This window comes from Nerophis lumbriciformis, linkage group LG07, assembly GCF_033978685.3.
Source record: "Nerophis lumbriciformis linkage group LG07, RoL_Nlum_v2.1, whole genome shotgun sequence".
In the NCBI taxonomy this organism is placed as follows: Eukaryota; Metazoa; Chordata; class Actinopteri; order Syngnathiformes; family Syngnathidae; genus Nerophis; species Nerophis lumbriciformis.
This window is the reverse complement of record NC_084554.2, coordinates 41,422,568-41,446,502: the sequence shown is the minus strand read 5'-3', so window position 1 is coordinate 41,446,502 and position 23,935 is coordinate 41,422,568. Positions and strand designations below refer to the sequence as shown.

Below are 23,935 nucleotides of genomic sequence, written 5' to 3'. Positions count from 1 at the left end.
CAAAAAATGGAATATAACAAAAAGCGACGGTGCGATAAAAAGAGAACACAAAATGAGCACCGTGACAAAAAGAACAAAAGCTAATATACAAACTACCTAAACTTTGGGTCGAAGTTGCAAGACGTGCAAACTATCAACGTACATACCAAGCTGGATGGCACTGGAAATAGCCACGATGGAACGTAGCAAAAATACAAGGAGCATAGAAGTCTTCATACGATCAGAGTCAAGAAGTGGAATAGCCGAGTGCCATCCAGCTGGCCAGGTGCTGCTTAAGTAGTGCTGGTGAGATTAGACACAGCTGTGCACGTCTTGCAGCTCCGCCCACAGGAAGACACAGGAACTCTGAGGAAGACAAAAAGTAAGAGCCAGGTCTACTGCACAAGGGAAAACTGAGCATACAAACCACAAGGTGGCAGCAGGCGGTGACAGTATCCCCCCCCTAATCAACGGACGCCACCTGGCGGACCTCCTGGTTTACCGGGAAATCTATGATAAAAATCAGAAATTACTGATTTATCAATTATAAGGGAACGTGAAATCCAGGAGCGATCCTCTGGGGGGTAACCCTCCCAGTCGATCAGAAACTGCACACCCCTGCCTCGTCTCCTAGCGTCCAGAATGGTGTTGACAGTGAAGGCTGGATGACCCTCCACCTGCTGAGGAGCAGGGGGAGACACGGATGGAGGACAAAGGTCGCTCGACTCGACGGGCTTTAGGCGGGAAACATGGTAAACAGGATATGATTTGAAGGACTTGGGTACCTTGAGTCGAGCTGTGACGGGAGTTATCATCCGCTCCACCTCATATGGTCCGATGAATTTAGGTGCCAGTTTCTTCGACTCTCCTGGTAATGTAATGTCTTTTGATGATAGCCAAACCCTCTGGCCAGGTTTGTAGTCGGGAGATGGTCTGCGATGGCGATTAGCCATGGTCTGGTTCCGTTTGGCTGTCCGCGACAAGGCAGCGCGTGTATCACGCCACACATGGTGCACACGGCGCAGGAAGGCAGTCACGGAGGGAACAGTGGACTCGATCTCTTGAGAGGAGAAGATAGGAGGTTGGAAGCCATGCACCACATGGAAAGGGGACAAGCCGGTAGATGAACAGATTAGGGTGTTACGGGCATACTCCACCCATGGGAGATAGGTAGACCACAATGATGGATGCTGGTGACACACGCATCTCAGGGCCGCCCCTAGGTCCTGATTGGCTCTTTCCGATTGTCCATTCGATTGTGGGTGGTACCCTGATGACAAACTGACAGTGGCTCCTAACAAGTTGCAGAAAGCTTTCCATGTAGCGGATGAAAATTGAGGACCTCTGTCTGACACCACATCGATGGGGATCCCATGAAGTCGAACCACATGGTTTACTAGAAGCTTGGCGGTCTCCAGGGAGGAGGGAAGTCTACGGAGGGGGATAAAATGCGTGAATTTAGAAAATCTGTCAACTATGGTGAGGATGACAGAAAACCCCCTGGAAATGGGTAGACCTGTGACAAAGTCCAGAGCAATGTGCGACCATGGGCGAGAGGGGATGGGAAGGGGCTGCAGCAACCCCGCAGGAGCTTGATGGGAAGCTTTGCTTCTGGCGCAGACGGGGCATGCAGCCACAAACTTCTTAGTATCAGTGTGAACGGTAGGCCACCAGAACCGCTGAGTAAGCAGGAACTCAGTGCGTCTGGCACCTGGGTGGCAAGCAATCTTGGAAGTGTGAGCCCACGACAAGACCTCTGGACGGAGGGTTCTCGGTACAAAAAGGCAACCAGGAGGACATCCAGCAGGGGATGGGGAGTCCTTGATAGCCTCCGACACCCGTCTCTCCACCTCCCACTGTACTGCGCCCAGAATCCGGGACTGAGGAAGGATAGTCTCTGGGGGAGTGTCTTCTGTAGGAGGAGAGAACATCCTCGACAAGGCATCAGGTTTACCATTGAGTGAGCCCGGGCGAAAAGTCATACAAAAGTCAAACCTTGTAAGGAACAGGGACCACCGAGCCTGGCGGGGATTGAGGCGTTGGGCAGAGCGGAGGTAGGCTAGGTTACGATGATCGGTATAAATGATAAAGGGGTGTTTGGCACCCTCAAGCCAGTGCCTCCATTCTTGAAGGGCGAGGACCACTGCAAGAAGCTCTCGGTTCCCGATGTCATAGTTCTTCTCTGCAGGCGAAAGGCGTTTGGAGAAGAAGGTGCAGGGGTGCAGCTTCTGATCAGAACTGGAGTGCTGGGACAAAACAGCCCCTACCCCAGTGTCAGATGCGTCCACCTCAACAAAAAATGGGAGATCAGGATTAGCGTGAACTAACACAGGAGCTGAGGTAAAGAGGCATTTAAGGCGTCGAAAAGCCTGGTCAGCCTCCGAAGACCACACGAAAAGAACCTTGGAGGACGTTAATTTATTTAAAGGTTGGGCTACTTTGCTGAAATCTCTAATAAAACGTCGGTAAAAATTAGCAAACCCCAGAAACCTTTGCAGCAGCTTCCTGGAGGACGGCGTAGGCCAGTCTACAACCGCTTGGATCTTAGCTGGGTCTGGCTTAACCTGCCCCCTCTCCACAATCAACCCCAAAAACGACACTGTGGGAGAATGAAAGGTGCACTTTTGGGGTTTGACAAATAATCGGTTCTCCAAAAGTCTCTGCAAAACCAAACGGACATGCTGATGATGTAAATCAATGGAGCGTGAAAAAATAAGTATATCATCCAAGTAGACTACCACGAAACGGCCTATCATATCACGGAGCACATCATTAATTAAACACTGGAACACCCCGGGAGCATTAGTGAGGCCGAACGGCATGACGCAATACTCAAAATGGCCAAGAGGGGTGTTAAAAGCAGTCTTCCATTCATCACCTTCACGAATTCGCACGAGGTGATACGCATTGCGTAGATCCAATTTAGTAAATACTACTGCCCCATGCAAAGGAGCAAACGAAGAATCCAGTAGTGGAAGAGGGTATTTATTTTTAATTGTAATTTTGTTCAGAGCTCGGTAGTCAATACAGGGTCGTAACCCACCATCCTTTTTGACAAAGAAAAACCCCGCCACCACAGGAGCGGAAGAGGGACGAATGTGTCCGGCGGTGAGAGAAGAGGAAATGTATTCCTCCATTGCCTGCTGTTCGGGACGCGAAATATTATACAACCGCGAAGAAGGTAGTGGCGACCCTGGAAGAAGGTCAATGGCACAGTCATACGGGCGGTGGGGGGGTAGCGTCGTAGCCCGATCTTTACAAAAAACCTCACTAAAGGAATGATATTCCTCAGGAATCAGCGCGAGATCAGGGGGCTGAAGAGTAGGAAGAGTGACAAGGTTAGCCGGAGACGAAGCGGAGCGCAAACAGTGGCTATGACAAAAAATACTCCAATTGGTAATTTTACAAGTGGTCCAATCAATGCTTGGACTGTGACGTCGCAACCATGGAAGTCCAAGAACTAAGGGCGCCGAACGAGAAGGCATTATAAACAATTTAACCTCCTCACGGTGATTACCAGAAATAAGGAGGGATGTGGCATGTGTCTGATGAGTAATATTAGCCAGGTGACGCCCGTCAAGTGAGCTAACATTTTTAATACGATCAATCCCCACAGTAGGAATCTTTAGAGATTCCACAAGACCACTGTCAATAATGTTTTCATCAGCCCCTGAGTCAATAAGTGCCTTAATAGGACAAGAACCCCCCGCCCATGACAGAGTACCTTCAACTTGAAGTCTTCCCACGAGTGAGGAAGCAGACGTCACCACAGGAGCAGACGGCAAAGAAGGTAATCTTCCCTGCGGAAGGTCTCGTGTGGACGCGGAACGGCCTCCAGTAGGCCGCGCAGGACAGCGAACAACGACGTGGTCCGCAGCTCCGCAGTACAGGCACAGCCGCAATCTCAGCCGACGACTCCTCTCTGCAGACAGGCGACTTCCACCCAGCTGCATAGGAATGGACCCCTCTAGCCCCTCCTCCGGGGCACTGCAGTCAGAAGGCGGAAGTGACGAAACCTGAGGCTTGGATGTTGATCGTGTGGACCAGGTAGATGACTGCCATCTGGTGGACGGAGGATCCACCCCCTTCTGGGCGTGTCGCTCTCGTAGGCGGTTGTCCAATCGGATGGCGAGTGAGATGAGCTCCTCGAGGGTCTGGGTCTCGTCGCGGGCAGCCAGCTCGTCTTGGATCTGGGAGTTAAGGCTAGCCAGGAATATTCCCCGCAAAGCTCTCTCCCCCCAGCCACTCTCCGCCCCCAGGATTCGGAAGGAGATTGAGTGGTCCGCGACAGAGGAGGACCCTTGGCGTGTAGCGAGGAGGCGGCTGCCTGCCTCTCGTTCCCTCACGGGGTGGTCAAAGACGCTGCGCAACTCAGCGGAAAATAGGGGTAAGCTGGAACGAAGTCCGGGTTTACTCTCACACACCTCCATAGCCCAGCTAGCTGCTCTTCCAGCCAGTAAACTTAGTATATATGCCACACGGGCGGAGTCTGTTGTGTATGTGTGAGGCTGCTGTGCAAAAACTAAAGAGCATTGATATAAAAAAAGTCTGCATTGTCCAAAGTCCCCCTCATACCTGGGCGGATGTGGTATGCTGGGCTCCCGGGTAGGAAAACCCGATGTCGAGGGCATGGGGTAAGAGGAAGCTGCAGGTTGATCAGCCTCCGAGTCTGGGAGCGGGTGGGGGACAAACAGGCGTGTATGCATCTCCTGCACAAGTGTGGTCAGATTTAACAAAGTTTGTTCGTGATCATTTATTCGCTGGCCATGAGCCCTGAGGGCCAGCTGAATCTGATTCTCATCTGCGGGTTCCATAATGACTCGGCTATTCTGTCACAATTAATTTAGATGTGGAACAGAGGAACCCAAGGATGCAGATGAATTTGTGAGTAAATAGTTCTTTACTTGACAAAAGAAGTGATCACAACAATGATCCAAAAAATGGAATATAACAAAAAGCGACGGTGCGATAAAAAGAGAACACAAAATGAGCACCGTGACAAAAAGAACAAAAGCTAATATACAAACTACCTAAACTTTGGGTCGAAGTTGCAAGACGTGCAAACTATCAACGTACATACCAAGCTGGATGGCACTGGAAATAGCCACGATGGAACGTAGCAAAAATACAAGGAGCATAGAAGTCTTCATACGATCAGAGTCAAGAAGTGGAATAGCCGAGTGCCATCCAGCTGGCCAGGTGCTGCTTAAGTAGTGCTGGTGAGATTAGACACAGCTGTGCACGTCTTGCAGCTCCGCCCACAGGAAGACACAGGAACTCTGAGGAAGACAAAAAGTAAGAGCCAGGTCTACTGCACCAAGGGAAAACTGAGCATACAAACCACAAGGTGGCAGCAGGCGGTGACAGTGTACTTTTTAAAAATAATAATAAAATAAGATAAATAAATTAAAAACATTTTCTTGAATAAAAAAATAAAGTAAAACAATATAAAAACAGTTACATAGAAACTAGTAATTAATGAAAATTAGTAAAATTAACTGTTTAAGGTTAGTACTATTAGTGGACCAGCAGCACACACAATCATGTGTGCTTACGGACTGTATCCCTTGCAGACTGTATTGATATATATTGATGTATAATGTAGGAAAAAGAATATTAATAACAGAAAGAAACAACCCTTTTGTTTTTTGGGTTGGTGCACTAATTGTACCGTATTTTTCGGACTAAAAGTCGCAGTTTTTTCTCATAGTTTGGCCGGGCTCCAGCGTGACTTATATATGTTTTTTTCCTTCTTTATTATGCATTTTCGGCAGGTGCGACTTATACTCCGGTGCGACTTATACTCCGAAAAATACGGTAAGTGTATCTTGTGTTTTTTATGTTGATTTAATGAAAAAAAAAAAATAAAAAAAATAAATAAATAATAAAAAACGATACCGATAATTTCCGATATTACATTTTAACGCATTCATCATCCCTAGTTGTGTATCTTTTACAATCAAGCAAAACACAACAAAAATGTAACAAACAGCAAAATGTGAATGCAAAGTGTAATAAACATCTACAATATTATATATTAGCACGTACACATTTGCTTCTACACACGTGGTTTGTTCCTGGTCTGAGCTGCTGTGACGTAGATTACCGTAATAACGTTAAAGGTCGAAAAAAAATTGTGTAGAATGTCTGGATCTGATTTAGGCTAAGAGGGGGAGGGTTATCTATGAAGAAGTTGATCAAAGCTTTTCTAGTTTGGCCTGTTGTCACACATTTTTTTTTCTGTAAAGGAACGCATTAGATTTGCAGGTTTATCTAATAAAGTGTCAGGAGATTGCAAATGAACAGTACTAAAAATAGCTCACCTGCCACCCCCACATTCTCTCTCTCTCTCTCTCTCTCTCTCTCTCTCTCTCTCTCTCTCTCTCTCTCTCTCTCTCTCTCTCTCTCTCTCTCTCTCTCTCTCTCTCTCTCTCTCTCTCTCTCTCTCTCTCTCTCTCTCTCTCTCTCTCTCTCTCTCTCTCTCCTCTCTCTCTCTCTCTCTCTCTCTCTCTCTCTCTCTCTCATGCACACACACACATTTTTGTATTTGTTACCTTCTTGAGACCTCCGAATAATGCCTACCTCTTTAGGACCACCCTTTCTAGATATATAAAGATTTGTATTTACAACATTAATAATATACACATACTATGCAAATATAAAAAAGCTTGTTGTGAAAAATTAGTTGGAATTTCACAAGAAAGACTTAGAATTTTGGCAGTATTATAATAAAAGTCGTCATTTTACGCAACGCAAGTCAAAATTTTACGAATAAAAACAGAACATTTGTGCAATATTATGATAAAAGTTGGAATTTTAGTCAATAACAGTGGCAATTTTACCAGAAAAGCTTAAAATGTTGGCAATCTTATGAAAAGAGTCAGATTTGTACTCGACAAAAGTCGCATTTTTATAAGAAAACTTTAAAATGTTGGCAATATTATAACAATAATCGGAATTTTACTTGGCAAAATTATGACAAAAGTCATCATTTTACTAAAAAAATGTCACTATTTTACAAGAACAACAACAACAACAACTATTGGCAATATTGTGATAAAAGCCAGATTTGTATATGACAAATGCCACCTTTTTTGCATTAAAAAGTAATCCTTTTACATAAAACAGTAATAATTGTATGAGAAAATATTGCAATATTACAGAAACAGAGAGTGCTCCCAAGTTTATAAGAAAGAAGTCGACACACTGTGAGAAAAAGACTGCTTATAGTTAATAAAAATTGTTTTAGTATTTTTTGTCAGTAATTGGTTTTTAATCTTCATCATTTACTTCAAGTTATTACAGTATGTCTCTACTGTATATCCATATTTACCGTATTTTTCGGACTATAACTCGCAGTTTTCTTCATAGTTTGGCCGGGGTGCGACTTATACTCAGGAGCGACTTATGTGTGAAATTATTAACACATTACCGTAAAATATCAAATAATACTATTTAGCTCATTCACGTAAGAGACTAGACGTATAAGATTTCATGGGATTTAGCGATTAGGAGTGACAGATTGTTTGGTAAATGTATAGCATGTTCTATATGTTATAGTTATTTGAATGCCTCTTACCATAATATGTTACGTTAACATACCAGTTGGTTATTTATGCCTCATATAATGTACACTTATTCAGCCTGTTATTCACTATTCTTTATTTATTTTAAATTGCCTTTCAAATGTCTACTCTTGGTGTTGGGTTTTATCAAATACATTTCCCCAAAAAATGCGAATTATACTCCAGTGCGACTTATATATGTTTTTTTTCCTTCTTTATTATGCATTTTCGGCCGGTGCGACTTATACTCCGAAAAATACGGTGTTTTATTAATTTCGGCCAAAGGGTGCGCATTTAAATTTCTTACACACACTCGTTATTACATATGTTGGCCAAAAGGGGAGCACTTCGAATTTTTACACACACTTGTTATTTCATATGTTGACCATAGGGGGAGCACTTTTAAAACCAACACACAGTCAATTTGAAAAATCCCTCCTTTTTGGGACCACCTTTATTTTGATAGATTTCACCACCAGGGGTGCAAATGAGACATTCTCTATTAGATGCAATGGTTTTCCGTCTTGGGACCATGATTTATGTCCTAACTTGTTCACCGGTCCTCATATGGAAGGTACTTTTCCTTGTTGATGTCTCAAGAATGTAGAAATACAAGAACACACACACACTTGACAAACCGCGTGACACCTCTTCAAATTGCACTCGCAGGGGAAATCTACCTGGTGGCGTCTTATCGCTGTATGAAAATGCAAACGCGAGAGGCATGGGTCCCCCCCCCCCGTCTGGTTAAAAAGCCCACCTGCTCGCCGTGCGCGCTCTCGCTGGCGTGGAGCGCCTGCCAACGCCGTCCAGACTGCTGCGCCTGCACGCAGACTTCTCCCACGTGAAGCTGAACGCGGCGCTCGCGGGCAAAATGAATACATTTCCATTCCCAATCATTGTGATCTCTCTTCTACTTGGCATTGGATCATTGGAATCCCAACAGTGTATGATTGGACGACTGCCTGTAGCGAGAAACGCATTAATCCTTTGAGGAGTTCAAGAAGTGTGTCAGTACGAAGGAAGCGCTCATTTACTTGGCGGGCGGCGGTGAAATTTACGATCTTCGCTTGTTCTTCACATTCTCTCCCCTCACTGCTGCCACCCGGTGCTCAACGTTGGTATAGCAGCAAGCTTATCCGTCACCCAAATTACGTAAGAAACCTGCCTTGACTCACATATAATCTTGAAGTGCCATCCCAATCCTAACCCATAGGGTTCAATATGATGACCCTTTTGCAGCTATTACAGCTTCAACTCTTCTGGGAAGGCTGTCCACAAGGTCGCAGAGTGTGTTTATAGGAATTTTCCACTATTCTTCCAAAAGCGCACTGGTGAGGTCACACACTGATGTTGGTCGAGAAGGCCTGACTCTCAGTCTCCGTTCTAATTCTTCCCAAAGGTGTTCAGGTCAGGACTCTGTGCAGGCCAGTCAAGTTCATCCACACCGGACTCTGTCATCCATATCTTTATGGACCTTGCTTTGTGCACTGGTGCGCAGTCATGTTGGAAGAGGACTGTTCCCGCAAGGTTGGGAGCATGGAATTGTCCAAAATGGTTTGGTATCCTGGAGCATTTAAAGTTCATTTCACTGGAACTAAGGGGCCAAGCCCAACTCCTGAAAAGCAACTCCACGCCATAATTCCTGCTCCACCAAATTTCCCACTGGGCACAATGCAGCCCGAAATGTAGCGTTCTCCTGGCAACCTCCAAACCCCGACTCGTCCATCAGATTGCCAGATGGAAAAGCATGATTCATCACTCCAGAGAAGGTGTCTCCACTGCTCTAGAGTCCAGTGGCGACGTGCTTTACACCACTGCATCCCACGCTTTGCATTGGACTTGGTGATGTATGGCTTGGATGTATCGCCCATGGAAACCCATTCCATGAAGCTCTCTGCGTACTGTACGTGGGCTAATTGGAAGGTCACATAAAGTTTGGAGCTCTGTAGCAACTGACTGTGCAGAAAGTCTTTGCACTATGCGCTTCAGCATCCGCTGACCCCTCTCTGTCAGTTTACATGGCCTACCACTTGGTGGCTGAGTTGCTGTTGTTCCATTTTCTTATAATAAAGCCGACAGTTGACTTTGGAATATTTAGGAGGGAGGAAATTTCACGACTGGATTTGTTGCACAGGTGGCATCCTATGACAGTTCCACACTGGAAATCACTGAGCTCCTGAGAGCGACCCATTCTTTCACAAATGTTTGTAGAAACAGTCTCCATGCCTAAGTGCTTGATTGCATACACCTGTGGCCGGGCCAAGTGATTAGGACACCTGATTCTCATCATTTGGATGGGTGGCCAAATATAGTGTCAAGACCCCATGGCGCAACACTTCTACTCCCGAATCGCCGCACGCAAAAGGGTGAACACTTGTCATTTGTGTTATTTTTCTGCTATTTCAAACCACAAAACGTCGAGTCGACTTGAAATTTGTCACACGGCCCAACACGCTCAGCAAAACCATCCATCCATCCATCTTCTTCCGCTTATCCGAGGTCGGGTCGCGGGGGCAGCAGCCTAAGCAGGGAAGCCCAGACTTTCCTCTCCCCAGCCACTTCGTCCAGCTCTTCCCGGGAGATCCCGAGGCGTTCCCAGGCCAGCCGGGAGACATAGTCTTCCCAACGTGTCCTGGGTCTTCCCCGCGGCCTCCTACCGGTTGGACGTGCCCTAAACAGGCGTTTGGGTGGCATCCTGACCAGATGCCCGAACCACCACTGGCTCCTCTCGATGTGGAGGAGCAGTGGCTTTACTTTGAGCTCCCCCCGGATGGCAGAGCTTCTCACCCTATCTCTAAGGGAGAGCCCCGCCACCCGGCGGAGGAAACTAATTTCGGCCGCCTGTACCCGTGATCTTGTCCTTTCGGTCATGACCCAAAGCTCATGACCATAGGTGAGGATGGGAACGTAGATCGACCGGTAAATTGAGAGCTTTGCCTTCCGGCTCAGCTCCTTCTTCACCACAACAGATTGATACAGCGTCCGCATTACAGCGTCAGCAAAACAACCGACAGTAAATCAGGCGCGTTGAAACTAATTGCGTCAAAATTTGGCACACACCTTTCCGGGACTGACAAGCACATGTGTGTCGAATTTGAGCAAGATTGGAAGAAAATTATGGCCGTCATCAAGAAAAAACAACTTTGCAAGGGACACTTGCCTGATTGCTCTTACGTCAGACTTGGGCAAATTAATGCCCGGTTAAGCTTTTCAATCTGGCCCACCGGACATTCCCAAAAAATTTTTTTTAGATCTTTAAAGGGGAACATTATCACCAGACCTATGTAAGCGTCAATATATACCTTGATGTTGCAGAAAAAAGACCATATATTTTTGGAACCGATTTCCGAACTCTAAATGGGTGAATTTTGGCGAATTAAACGCCTTTCTAATATTCGCTCTCGGAGCGATGACGTCACAACGTGGCGTCACATCGGGAAGCAATCCGCCATTTTCTCAAACACCGAGTCAAATCAGCTCTGTTATTTTCCGGTTTTCCGTACCTTGGAGACATCATGCCTCGTCGGTGTGTTGTCGGAGGGTGTAACAACACGAACAGGGACGGATTCAAGTTGCACCAGTGGCCCAAAGATGCGAAAGTGGCAAGAAATTGGACGTTTGTTCCGCACATTTCACCGACGAAAGCTATGCTACGACAGAGATGGCAAGAATGTGTGGATATCCTGCGACACTCAAAGCAGATGCATTTCCAACGATAAAGTCAAAGAAATCTGCCGCCAGACCCCCATTGAATCTGCCGGAGTGTGTGAGCAATTCAGGTACAAAGGACCTCGGTAGCACGGCAAGCAATGGCGACAGTTTGTTCCCGCAGACGAGCAAGCTAAACCCCCTATCGACCCTAGCTTCCCTGGCCTGCTGACATCAACTCCAAAACTGGACAGATCAGCTTTCAGGAAAAGAGCGCGGATGAGGGTATGTCCACAGAATATATTAATTGATGAAAATTGGGCTGTCTGCACTCTCAAAGTGCATGTTGTTGCCAAATGTATTTCATATGCTGTAAACCTAGTTCATAGTTGTTAGTTTCCTTTAATGCCAAACAAACACATACCAATCGTTGGTTAGAAGGCGATCGCCAAATTCGTCCTCGCTTTCTCCCGTGTCGCTGGCTGTTGTGTCGTTTTTGTCGGTTTCGCTTGCATACGGTTCAAACCGATATGGCTCAATAGCTTCAGTTTCTTCTTCAATTTCGTTTTCGCTACCTGCCTCCACACTACAACCATCCCTTTCAATACATTCGTAATCTGTTGAATCGCTTAAGCCGCTGAAATCCGAGTCTGAATCCGAACTAATGTCGCTATACCTTGCAGTTCTTTCCGCCATGTTTGTTTGTGTTGGCTTCACTATGTGACGTCACAGGAAAATGGACGGATGGTTAAAATCAGGCACTTTGAAGCTTTTTTTAGGGATATTGCGTGATGGGTACAATTTTGAAAAAAACTTCGAAAAATATAATAAGCCACTGGGAACTTATTTTTAATGGTTTTAACAATTCTGAAATTGTGATAATGTTCCCCTTTAAGATCAAAACTGTAGCTGCCACTATGATGTGCAGTGATGTTTTCAAAATGACCGTAAGTCTTGAACTATACAATGTATTTCAATGGTTGGAATCTGCACTTTTGCATTATATACTAGTTACTATGGTAATCTAATTAGTTACTATGGTAATCTAAGTCACAGCAGCTTAGACGAGGCACCAAGCAGTGTGGGTGGGGAGCGTTTCCACAGAGTGTTTCCAGAGCCTGAAGTGCGGATGTCAGGGACAGACGCGAAAGGAGATTTTTACAACAAAGTTCTAAAGCTTAGTGATATATCACATATATCAGATTGTAGGTGGGGTTTTTTTTACGCTTTGCGTTCATATTTGGTTGTGTTTGTTGCATTTTTGTTGCGTTTTGCTTTATTGTAAAATATGTTGATCGAAAGGGGGTGTGACGTTCATATGTTGTCAATATTCAGTGTTTTATCTTCCATAGATAATATTGTAAATCCCACATACTTTATTTTCATGTACATTCTGGGTGTCTCATCAATTTTTTAATGCGGTTTGTCATAACGTTTTTAGCATTCAATCAGACATTATTGTGAGATGTTGTATTAGTGTTCCTAAAAATAGATATACCAGACCTCCGACACATTTTTTTTCTCTAAATTTGGCCCCCCCGAGGCAAAATAATTGCCCAGGCCTGTCTTACGTCATTGACCATTTGAAAAATTATACAATTTTGAGGATTAGGGATGTGCAGATCGATCGACCACCGATTTGTATCAGACAGTTTTTGTGAAAAAGTATGTGAACGCCATTGTCGATTAACGCTTTTTTAATGCCGATGACAAACACTGATCCCCTTGGCTGACGTTTTATTTATTTTTAGTCCCCCGGCAGCTAATCGTGTGTCTCCTGTGGAGAATGCATATATGTTTAAGAGTTATTTCTTCATTAATATTCATGTTTAAATCAGCTAGTGTTTTTCCATTTCTACTCTTTCTATTTTTTATTTGATATCCGCAAGTAAACTGTGTGTGTTACCTTGAAGGCTTGGAATGTAGGCGTTGGAGTACTCCCTTATATCTTATCTGTATTAGAACAATGAGACTGTATTCCTTTCTGGAGAGGGTGGGGGCTGTTTGCGTATTCAAGAAGTTGTCTCTTCCTGTTTGAATGTTAGACCATCCCGAGATGACAGTATGACTGCATTGAAGTGGGTTGGTCTCCTAAAGCTTTAGTAAAACTTGATAATATTCCTATTCTGTCTTGATGGTCCTTCCTACTCTGCATATATGTCATCTGAAAGAATTTGGGATTAACCAGTGACTTTAATTCCCTGAGAGGTAGACTGGTCAGACGCAACAATTTGTGGGCTTCGTCCGAGATGACACGCTGAGGATTGAACATCTCCCCCAAATTAATATTCACCTCCATTATGGCAAGTAAACAGCTTTTTTTAGCACCTTAAGTATTATTAGGACGAGACTAAACATGCTACACACTGAGGAGCAGGCATACTAATGGCTAAGTTATCTGCTAAGCTTGCTTGAAACAAAACCAAGAAATAAATGTATTTAAGGAGTGTAGCTAGAATAGCATTACGGCAGACAGTAAGCAGTTGTTAACGGACAATTGATAAAACGATAAATAAGAGTTGGCGAGAGGATATAAGGCGGACTATAAGGCGCACATAAAATCTTTTTTTTTTCTCAAAACTCGACAGTGCGCCTTATAACCTGGTGCGCCTAATGTACGGAATAATTCTGGTTTTGCTTACCGACCTCGAAGCAATTGTATTTGGTACATTGTGTGATAATCAAACATAAGTGATGCGTGTAGTTGCAGTATGCTGGCAATATGACTCAAGTAAACAACACCAACATTTTATATGTTCCATTGAAAATATAGAACATTACACACGGCGCTCAAAAATCTATCAAAATGTTTTAGTACGACTTTGGTAAGCGTTGAAGCTCCACCTCTTGATGGATTGTCGGCGCATTAAACATACGAGTATTATTATGGGGTGTGTAAAAGGTAAGACATATCTGCCGTTTTGTTTCGCAATCTTATGCAAAAGCAACTTTTCTTACCTTCTGGTACCTGCTGATCTGTATTTGGGATCTGCATAAGTCCCGAAAAATTGCGCAAGTCCGCCTTTCTAGTCTTTGTCGACACCGTAGTCGATAAGCTTCTTATTTTTCTCTATCTTCTTGTTATGTGACATTCATTCTCCGCTGTTGCCATTTCTAATATAAAGTAGTGTAAAGTTCTTACTTATATCTGTCAGTTATAAGTTATTTTCTCAAAATATTTTTTGTCATTTTTGTTCATGTTTATAAACCCAGGGAATAATTCCCTTGAGACATGACGAATTTGAGGGCTAAACCCCAAACGATTCAAATGCGTAGTTGGTAATACTTTTAGATTTTGTTTCGATATCGAGTACTATTGACTTTGTTTTCAGTATAAATATCCATTCATCCATCCATTCTCTACCGCTTGTCCCTTTTGGGGTATATTATATAAAACACAACCATGAGCTTCAGCAGTTTAAACATAGTGTTGATATTGTTCATTTGCATTCACTTTAAATGCATTGAAAGATTGGAAGTTGATACATGTGATCGGAATTGGTATTGGAAGATCTAAGTCATGGATCATCGGTATTGGAATCGGCAGCATAAACCCCTGATCAGAACATCCCTGTAAGGATAACTTTATTACCATACTCATTATATTACAATATTTTAAGGACAACCTATTGGGGGTGCCACATTTACAGTCAGACTATATACCTTAAGGCAGTGGTTATTTTGTCACCAAGTACCACCTCAGAAAACACTTGGCTCTTCAAGTACCACCATAATGACGAAGAATAAAATACAGTAGTGCAGTAGGCCCACGTATTCATTAAAAACAAGGCAGTGTTTTTTTTTTTTAACAAGTATATATTTAATATGGGTAACACTTTAGTATGGGGAACATATTCACCATTAATGAGTTGCTTATTAAAGTAACAAAGACTTAAAAAAGAGTTATTTGGACACTAGGGGAACATATAAGGGTTAGGGCTAGGGTTAGGGTTACTAATAAGTAGAGATGACTGCCGATATCGGCCAATAAATGCTTTAAAATGTAATATCGGAAATTATCGGTATCGCTTTCAAAAAGTAAAATGTATGACTTTTTAAAACGTTGCTGTACGGAGTGGTACACACATAATATCTATAGCTTTTCACACACACACAAGTGAATGCCAATCATACTTGGTCAACAGCCATACAGGTCACACTGAGGGTGGCCGTATAAACAACTTCAACACTGTTACAAATATGCGCCACACTGTGAACCCACACCAAACAAGAATGACCAACACATTTCGGGAGAACATCCGCACTGTAACGCAACATAAACACAACAGAACAAATACCCAGAACCCCTTTGCAGCACTAACTCTTCTGGGACGCTACAATATACACCCCCCGCTGCCCCCCCCCCCCAACCTCAACCCCGCCCACCTCAACCTCCTCATGCTTTCTCAGGGAGAGCATGTCCCAAATTCCAAGCTGCTGTTTTGAGGCATGTTAAAACAAATAATGCACGTTGTGACTTCAATAATAAATATGGCAGTGCCATGTTGGCATTTTTTTTTCCATAACTTGAGTTGATTTATTTTGGAAAACCTTGTTAAATTGTTTAATGCATCCAGCGGGGCATCACAACAAAGTTAGGCATAATAATGTGTTAATTCCACGACTGTATATATCGGTATCGGTTGATATCGGAATCGGTAATTAAGATTTGGACAATATCGGAATATCGGATATCGGCAAAAAAGCCATTATCGGACATCTCTACTAATAAGCAATCATTCTGAGGTTATTGAGGGAACACTCTTAGTTAATGGCTTACTGGTTGTATAATACGGCCATGCAGAATAAGTCATTAATAAGTACTTAATGATTAAATAAGAGCCTATATGTTACTAATTTGCATGTTAATAAGCAACTAATTAATGGTGAATATGTGTTCCCCATACTAAAGTGTTACCTTAATATGTTGGCCACTGTAACATACACACAGTTTGAACAGTAATACTGTGTTTGAATATCTATTCAAGTGATTCTTCAACGTACCACTAGATGGAGCCCGTGTACCACGGTTGGAGAATCACCGCCCTCAGGGCCTGGTGGCATTTATGTGGCATCATAAATGTATCATAAACAAAACAGACAGGTTTACTATTTACTGAAAGCCTCACAAAGTTTATATTTTTTCCTGTGCAATTAAAACAAACCCAACCCGACAGTTGAGTCAGAGGCGACACACAAAGATTGTTGTGCGGCGGCATCCCGAGAGGTGATGATGCATTTTTTAAAACCTGCGCACTGAAAAACTTGCCATGTATCTGGGTCACAGACTTTTAATAACTTGTGTGCACAAGTTTTATTTTATTTTATTTTTTCAACATCACACAGCGGAATTCTGTGTTTGTTTGTTTGCAAATAAGCACACGAGTGGCAGCTTGAACTCCCGAAAATGCTTCTTGCTCGTCAGTTTGCGTATTAGAGTTATGGAGGGTTATGAAGGTGCAACCTAAAACAGCAGACACTGCGAATAATTGACGTCGTATATGCAGGTGCATCTCATTAAAATTGATTAACATGGCGCTTTTCTTAATGTGTGTGCATCTTTCATGGTTTAACCAGGAAGAGTGTTGGTAATGATTATATAATAGCGCCCTCTAGGTGGCCACGTATAAACAAGTTATCGATGCTTTTGTTCAGAAGGATCGGCGCAAGGACTTCATTTATAAGTAAAGGTAAGACCATAATAACGTTGTTTTTTTTTTATTAAATGTGCTTTTTTTGTGTGCTACAGTTTGTATGTGTAAAGTTAAAGTTAAGTTAAAGTACCAATGATTGTCACACACACACTAGGTGTGGTGAAATTTGTCCTCTGCATTTGACCCATCCCCTTGATCACCCCCCGGGATGTGAGGGGAGCAGTGGGCAGCAGCGGCGCCGCGCCCGGGAATAATTTTTGGTGATTTAACCCCCAATTCCAACCCTTGATGCTGAGTGCCAAGCAGGGAAGAATGCTGGTATGAGCTTTTAAACATAACCCGTTAACTGCTGCCAATCAAATGGTGAATAAGATACTCTTTAGGGTTCATATGTTTGTAAATCTGACTGTGATGAAGTCAGTGCCTCACCAGCCATCAACCTCACCACACGTCACTGGCACAAACAATTTTTCACACTTGATGAGGTAGTGAATTTGGGATTTTATCCATGATAAACGATAATCAATACAATTATTAAGAAATCCATTTTTAAATGCCTTTGTGTAGGAAATCCAAAGAATGTAACGGTTTCATTTTTTGACTTAAATTACTGAAATAAATGAACTTTCCAAAGATATGATCTGGCCCGCCAGTGTCCAAGAAAAAAATAAATAAAATAAAATAAAATAAAAAAATAAAAAAATAAAAATAAATATATATATATATATAAATATTAAGACACACACACACACACACACACACACACACACACACATACATACATACATACATACATACATACATACATACATACATACATACATACATACATACATACATACATATATATATATATATATATATATATACATACACGGGGGAAGACCCAGCATACGTTGGGAAGACTATGTCTCCCGGCTGGCCTGGGAACGCCTCGGGATCCCCCGGGGAACAGCTGGACGAAGTGGCTGGGGAGAGGGAAGTCTGGGCTTCCCTGCTTAGGCTGCTGCCCCCGCGACCCGACCTCGGATAAGCAGAAGAAGATGGATAGATGGATGGATGTATTTATTTATTTTCCTCCTTTCTTCATGGTTGCATAACTTATCCATGTATTTGGGGATGTCCGATAATGGCTTTTTGCCAATATCCGATATTCCTATATTGTCCAACTCTTTAATTACCGATACTGACATCAACCGATACCGATATCAACCGATACCAATATATAAAGTCGTGGAATTAACACATTATTATGCCTAATTTGGACAACCCGGTATGGTGAATATAAGGTCCTTTTTTTTTAAATTAATAAAATAAAATAACAAATAAATTAAAAACATTTTCTTGAGTAAAAAAGAAAGTAAAACAATATAACAACAGTTACATAGAAACTAGTAATTAATGAAAATGAGTAAAATGAACTGTTAAAGGTTAGTACTATTAGTGGACCAGCAGCACGCACAATCATGTGTGCTTACGGACTGTATCCCTTGCAGACTGTATTGATATATATTGATATATAATGTAGGAACCAGAATATTAATAACAGAAAGAAACAATCCTTTTGTGTGAATGAGTGTGAATGAGTGTAAATGGGGGAGGGAGGTTGTTTGGGTTTGTTGCACTAATTGTAAGTGTATCTTGTGTTTTTTATGTTGATTTAATTTAAAAAAAAATCGATATTTTCCGATATTACATTTTAAAGCATTTATCGGCCGATAATATCGTTAGGCCGATATTATCGAACATCTCTACATGCATTGTTATTCTTTTCTCTCCTTATTTACAAACATTTAAACACAGAAAGAGAACAGATTGTCACGAATTGCTGAGAAATGGAGAATGAGTAGAATTTAATGAACTCTGCTTCTTCCTACTCCTTTTCGGACACGAGGATAATGTAATGCCATGCCAATTTAACACTATGTGTTCAATATGTGAGTTAATTAATTGCTAATTAATGATATCAGTGTTGTTGCTGCCTGATGTGGACGCTTTTTGTAGTTTTTTTTTATTGCATGTTTGAGAAAGTAGCATATGTTGGTCACATTCCACAAATATTTGACGATAAAAAACGAGGAGACAAACACTGGCCGGTCCCAGTGCTCCATTTGAAGACTTTTTCCGGGGCCAGCAGATGGGCGCTGTCTGTTCCATGCTGGCACCGACGCCGTGCGACGAGCGCTCAAGAATTCAGCCATTAAAACACACAGCAGATGGAGCCTTTTCCCAACTTCTACCCCGCGCTCGTTAAGCGGCCAAACAACACGACGCGACTCCCGCCGCCTTTCCTAAAAACCTAACGCCCGGACGATGAAAGTCCACCTTTCGCTCGTAAACGTGCCGGGGCCTCCCGACTGTTGAGGAGCGTGGCGAGCTAAGAGTCCGCACAGATGGCGCCCGGAAACAGAGAGCGGCGGAAAGCATGAGGCGCCGTTGACTTTGGTGGGAGGGGATGACTGACAGCCCGCCCTCGTAACATGCTGGGAGTCTTTAGTGCTGCTGGCCTAATTAGCTTCCCAGCTAATCTGTGTTTAGGAGCCTGCTCTCTTGCTCCAGATTAGCCACCTTTTCTGTTCTCAAAGAGCTTGGTTCACCGCCTCATTTTACCACCGAGTAACCGACGCTATTTTCTTCATTTACTTGATCACGTGATGTAAGTTTTTTCCATTACCCGGTATTTTCTGGAACCTATTCAATTACCGGGAAATATTGTCACATATTACATTGAAACAACATGCTTTTTGACTACGTTTATTCAATGTTGGGTTCTAACACTGATTTGATCATTGAATTTTGGTCGTTTTCCAACCAATATTGCACAACACAAATATAACATTGAAACAACATGCTTTTTGACTATGTTTATTCAATGTTGGGTTCTAACGCTGATTTGATCATTGAATTTTGGTAATTTTCCAACCAATATTCTAATACACAAATATAACGTTGAAAGAACATGCTTTTTGACGACGTTTAATCAATGTTGGGTTCTGACGTTGATTTGATCATTGAATTTTGGTTATTTTCCAACCAATATTCTACAACACAAACATAACATTGAAACAACATGCTTTTTGACAACATTTGTTCAATTTTAAGTTCCAACGTTGATTTGATCATTGAATTTTGGTCATTTTCCAAGCAATATTCTACAACACAAATACAACGTTGAAACAACATGCTTTTTGACAACGTTTATTCAATGTTTGGTTCTAATGTTGATTTGATCATTGAATTTTGGTCGTTTTCCAACCAATATTCTACCACACCAATACAACGTTGAAAGAACATGCTTTTTGATGACTTTTATTCAATGTTGGGTTCTAATGTTGATTTGATCATTGAATTTTGGTCGTTTTCCAACTAATATTCCACAACACAAATACAACGTTGTAACAACATGCTTTTTGACAACTTTTATTCAATGTTGGGTTCTGACGTTGATTTGACAATTGAATGTTGGTTATTTTCCAACTAATATTCCACAACACAAATATAACATTGAAACAAAAATACTTTTTGACAACATTTGTTAAATTTTGGGTTCCAACCTTGATTTGATCATTCAATTTTGGTCATTTTCCAAACAATGTTTTACAACACAAATACAACGTTGAAACAGCATGCTTTTTGACGACGTTTATTCAATGTTGGGTTCTGACGTTGATTTGAATATTGAATTTTGGTCATTTTCCAACTAATATTCCACAACACAAATATAACATTGAAACAACATGCTTTTTGACAACATTTGTTAAATTTTGGGTTCCAATGTTTATTTGATCATTGAATTTTGGTCATTTTCCAACCAATATTCTAATACACAAATATAACGTTGAAACAACATGCTTTTTGACAACGCTTATTCAATGTTGGGTTCTAACGTTGATTTGATCATTGAATTTTGGTCATTTTCCAACCAATATTCTAATACACAAATATAACGTTGAAACAACATGCTTTTTGACAACGCTTATTCAATGTTGGGTTCTAACGTTGATTTGATCATTGAATTTTGGTCGTTTTCAAACCAATATTCCACTACACAAATACAACGTTGTAATAACATGCTTTTTGACTACGTTTATTCAATGTCGGGTTCTAACGCTGATTTGATCATTGAATTTTGGTTCTTTTCCAACCAATATTCTACAACACAAATATAACGTTGAAACAACATGCTTTTTGATGACGTTTAATTAATGTTGTTCGTTTAACTACACACAAGCAATTCCCTCCTCCTTTCAACGCTGGTCTATTGTTTTTTGGGGACTCGTATAGAGTTGGCAAGATGGACAAAACTTGTCAAAATGTAAAAGAACACAGAAAAGGCACCCACGTTGAAGCGCTGAGAAGTGACGAGTCGTGTACTGCACAGCAAGTGACGTGAAGGGCTACGCCCCCACATTAATGCTGCGCCCTGCTTTTTGCCTGCAGGCGTGATACAAAATGAATGAGTGAATGAAGCGTTCGTATGCGGAGACATGGTTTGCTTACAAAGGCATAGGTCTAAAACACAGGTGTCAATCTCAAGGCCCGTCACATTATTTTATGTGGCCCGCGAAAGCCTGGAATAGTGAAGTGAAGTGAAGTATATTTATATAGCGCTTTTCTCTAGTGACTCAAAGCACTCTTACATAGTGAAACCCAATATCTAAGTTACATTTAAACCAGTGTGGGTGGCACTGGGAGCAGGTGGGTAAAGTGTCTTGCCCAAGGACACAATGGCATTGACTAGGATGGCGGAAGCGGGGATCGAACCTGGAACTCTTAAGTTGCTGGCACGGCCACTCTACCAACCGAGCTATACCACCAAATATATTTGTTCTTTCCCTTTTGACATTAAAAACCATGGACTGCATGCAATTGCATATCTTTTAAAAATCAATATTATCAAAATCAAAATATTATATTATAATGTATTCCAAAAATATTTTTTGTTAAAATAAAGATAAATACTGTACTGAAATATCTGCTTAACTTATGATTTCAAAACAAATTATCAATCAAATGGTAGACTGTAAAATTGACAATAGATTTTACGGTTAAATTCCGCCGACTGAGTTTTTTTTACTGTAAAATCAACTTTGGTACTGTTTTTTTTCCATGTACAGCAAGACACTAAAACAATAAAAAACAAACAAACAAAAAAACATTAAACAACAAGATTTTACAGTAAAAAAAAAAAAAAAAGCAGCTTTGTTGCTTGAATTTTACCGCTAAAAACAGTGGTATGGTTTCTCCATTCCATTCACTCCATTTTTTATATGCTGTACAAAAAACACTGCTTTTACTATAAAAGCAGTTTTTAAAGTAAAATTGTAAAAAATTTTTTTTTTTGCAGCTTATGTCAAAAAATATATTGTTAATATAATATATATATGTACACATGTATATTCATATATTACTCATTGTTAAAAGCGGCTTTCTGAGGGAAACCATAACTGCAATGTGGCCCTGAATGAAAACGAGTTTGACAGCCCTGGTCTAAAAGTTTGCAAATAGAGAAGTTAGTAAATCAAGGTTCCAGTATAATCATGATAATAAATTAAATTGTGTATTTTATTGCTAAACTAAAAAGCTGACTAACTATTGCTACCTTTGTGATTTTTTTTTCTCCCATTGTTATTGTTCCACGCTTACACTTCTTTCCAAACATCAATCAGTCCGCCCTGAGCGGCTGTGAGAAGACTTCCATTAAGCTTTGTGGGCACCAACTTTCATCCCAGCGGGAGCTACAGTTCGTGCTACTCGGAAGAGTGGAAAAACAGCATGACGGCGCATAAGGCAAACAGCTGGATGTGAGCGAAAGTCGAGCACAATTTAGTCAGACGTGTTTTTCCACCTTTAAATATGCAACTGTGGAATATTTGTCAGTGTTTCAACTAGGGTTGTACGGAATGCCGGTACTAATACAGTAGCGCGGCACTAATGAATTAAAAATGGTACTATACTGCCTCTGAAAAATATATATATTTTTTTTACAGACAGTACGGCACCTTCCACTTCCTCGTAATACGAGCAGAGACGTATGTTCGGCAACGCACACGTACGGAGTACTTACAAGCAGACACAGTGTGTAGACAGAAAAGGGAGAACGGACGCATTTTGGCTTAAAAACTAACAATAAAGGTGAAGTTATAACGCTGAAACGCCCTCAGGAAGAGGTGCTTTAAGACATAGCTAGCTAGCAGCTAAAGTCTGCAGTATTTTAGCTACTTCTAAATCACTAATCCTCGCCTCCATGGCGACAAATTAAATACATTTCTTACAAGTATCATCCCTGCAGGACGAGGTATAGCTAAACATGCTTCACTACACACCGTAGCTCACCGGCGTCACAATGTAAACAAATGCCATTGGTGGATCTACACCTAACATCCACTGTAATGATACCAAGTACAGGAGCGTATCTAGTCGATACTACTATGATTACATCTTCTTTCATTCTTTGAAAATGCATATAATGTTTATAAACTCAGGAAATGTGTCCCTGGACACACAAGGACTTTGAATATGACCGATGTATGATCCTGTAACGACTTGGTATCGGATTGATTGATTGAAACTTTTATTAGTAGATTGCACGGTGAAGTACATGTTCCGTACAATTGACCACTCAATGGGAACACCCGAATAGGTTTTTCAACTTGTTTAAGTCGGGGTCCACTTAAATTGATTCATGATACAGATATATACTATCAGATATATACTAACATCGTAATAAAGTCATCACACAAGATAATCATCAGAGTATATACATTGAATTATTTACATTATTTACATTATTTACAATGCGGGGTGTGGGATATGGACACTTCTGTCATCAACAATCAGCATCAACAATTGCATCATCCTTGGTAGGATATGTACAGCAAGTAGTGGGCATAGAGAGAGAGAGGGAGAGATCAGAAAGCATAAGAAAAAGTATCTACCTTAGATTATTAACATTTGATTATTTGCAATCCGGGGAGGGTGTTAGTTTAGGGTTGAAGTTGCCTGGAGGTGTACTTTTATTGCGGTTTTAAAGGAGGATAGAGATGCACTTTCTTTTACACCTGTTGGGAGTGCATTCCACATTGA

General features: G+C 41.7%; 1 protein-coding gene across 2 annotated transcripts in view; it reads left to right on the top strand.

Annotated features, from left to right (window-relative positions):
* The window catches only part of LOC133609496 (cadherin-18), a 234,059-nt gene that overhangs the window by 23,490 nt on the left and 186,634 nt on the right, over positions 1–23,935 (top strand). The window contains exon 1 of one of the 2 annotated variants that reach the window (XM_061965105.1): positions 17,937–19,505. The exons of the other annotated variant lie outside the window; for it this stretch is intronic. The gene's annotated coding sequence lies outside the window, so the exon portion shown is untranslated. Of the gene's footprint in view, positions 1–17,936; positions 19,506–23,935 lie in introns of those variants that run through there. 2 annotated transcript variants of the gene reach the window in all.